At 32.8% G+C, this 2,409-nt stretch overlaps 1 long non-coding RNA gene across 1 annotated transcript; it reads left to right on the top strand.

Moving 5' to 3' along the window:
* Window positions 1-666, top strand: LOC135611759 (uncharacterized). The gene is made up of 2 exons (XR_010486646.1): window positions 1-157; window positions 235-666. It is a non-coding gene; the product is annotated as an uncharacterized LOC135611759 (long non-coding RNA).
* Window positions 667-2,409: the final 1,743 nt, after the last annotated feature.

The raw sequence follows: 2,409 nt of genomic DNA, 5'->3' as shown, positions 1-2,409 counted from the left end.
GGATGTATCATATGGAACCCTTGACAAAAGTTTATATGGGTTATCGAGATGGTATATCTGCAGGAAAGGAAGCTTCTGCCCAAGAGGGCTTCAACATTGGGTTTAAGCAATCTGCAAGCAGTGGTTACAAATGGGGAATTGTTAGAGGCATCACAAGGTGAAAAGTGATAGTATTTACTGATCTCTTTCTGCAGAAGAATTTTGGTATCTTATTTTTCCTACATTATTTCGTAGTGCATTTGTAAACCTCCCAGATCAATTCAAAGAAAAGTTAGTTAAGAAGCTTGAAGACAGATGCACGTTTCAAAGTCTTTACAAGCCCGTTCAAGAGATTTCCACGGACGATGCTCTGAGAATGTATCACTTTCAACTACAACAAGAAAATAAACAATCTCATCAAAGATCAAAAGCGACAGTATCATCGGCAATCGAAGATTTTGACTGCAATAAGTTAGACTTCTTTTTCAAGGAGCTTATGTTACTTGTAAGTGAGTCTTCTGAAATCAAAGCAAGTGTTGATGTTGTAAAAGGAGAGGAAGAAGAATGACCTTGATGTTGAAGTACTTGGAGGGATCGTTCAAATTCACTTACGTCTGAATTTTCTGGACAGATTGTAATTTTTTGATGGCCTCAGATTGCAATGAAAAGAACTGAACCATTGCTCCATTGCAGCATAATATATTTTGAGATTTTGCTTCAGAAAAATAGGTTCCAAATTTCAGAGTATTGACTATTCTTCCACTGGAACTGTGCCGTCATTTTTGGGAACGTTGAAAGCACTCATGGTTTGATAATAATCTCCTTCCGAAATGCAATACTTTTTCATTGTGTTTGATGTTGAGCATGGCCTTTCTTTTTCCTCCTAGTTTTGCACACTGTAAATATAAGCATAAGATGCTTCTCCAACAATAACGATAGAATCTGATGAGAGGTTAATCAAGTAGCACTATATTGAAATGAATGAGATACTATTTTCAAACTAATACAAACAACTCTTACACTTTTTTCTTTCCTTTTTTCTGAATAAATTTCTACTTTCAGAATGCATTTACTTCAGCTTTAAATTAACATCGTATTTCATTAATTAGATTTTTTTTTACACTAAGTTAAAGTCATATGGTTGAGTTTTTCTGATCTTTCTTATGTATTTAGCAAGTCAATTCAATAGCCATAAATTTTTGATTTGCCAAATAAATCAGCAATTACCAACTTAACTCTCTTTGACCTTTAATTAATTGTAATCTTAGATGTCTAAGCATATTACAACTATGTCATGCTCCACAATATAGTATTTGTATAAATTATAAATTATAAATTATAAAATATAAGTCTCATTAAATGTATTCATGTGTATAATTCTAGATTAATTATATATTATTTTTATAATTAATTATTATTTTTGAATGTGTCGGAGAATATTAAATCATATTGTCTTAGCATCTAGTAAAATCGGAGTCAGAATATCCAATGATCTTCAAATGGTCTGATCTCCCATATGATCTTTTGTTCTCTTTAAATATCTCATGACTCTTTTAGCTACATTCCAATGATTCATTCCATGATTGCTTAAGTATCTATCTAACATTCCAACAATGTACATTATATCTTGACGCGTACAAACCTGTGCATACATTAGACTCCCTAAAGCTAATGCATAGGAAATCTTCTGCATTTCTTAAGTTTCCAGATTTTTTTTAAGGCACTAATTGAGACTGAACTTGTCTCCCTTTGTGATAGGGGTGTCTCCTGGTTTACAATCCTATATGCTAAACCTTTTGAGTACTTTATCGATATAGTTCCTTTGTAATAATCCTAGAATACCTTGCGATCTATCTCGGTGTATCTTGATTCCTAATACAAAAGGGGTATCACCAAGATCTTTCATCTCAAAATTTCTAGATAAAAATCTCTTGGTTTCGTGCAATATGTCTATATCATTAGTGGCAAGCAGAATGTCATCCATATAAAATATAAGTAAAATAAATTTGCTCCCACTGAATTTATGATACATGCAATCATCAACAACATTCATCTTAAAACCAAATGAGATAATTACTTGATGAAATTTGTGATACTACTAAAAGGATGTTTGTTTTGTTAGGATCGAAATCGGCACTAAGAGGGGGGGAGTGTGAATTAGTGCTTACGATAAAAATTACATCGATTCGAAAATTTCGTTCGATAAAATCATATTGGAAATATGTTTAACTCGAAAACGTTCATAAAAATGTAATGAGCAAGTAAAGCAGTTTGCAATAAAGGTAAACAACAAAATATAAATACAAACTAAGTTTTATAGTGGTTCGATCATCGTGACCTGCATCCACTCCTGATTCCTCTTCACTCAAGGCCATCGGCTTTCACTATCGATCTTCTTTCAACGGAGGAAGATCAACTATCCTTTTACAC

The sequence above is a fragment of the Musa acuminata genome, chromosome BXJ2-5 (assembly GCF_036884655.1).
Source record: "Musa acuminata AAA Group cultivar baxijiao chromosome BXJ2-5, Cavendish_Baxijiao_AAA, whole genome shotgun sequence".
Lineage (NCBI taxonomy): Eukaryota > Viridiplantae > Streptophyta > Magnoliopsida > Zingiberales > Musaceae > Musa > Musa acuminata.
The sequence above is the reverse complement of the archived record's forward strand: the minus strand, read 5'-3'. Positions and strand labels throughout refer to the sequence as shown.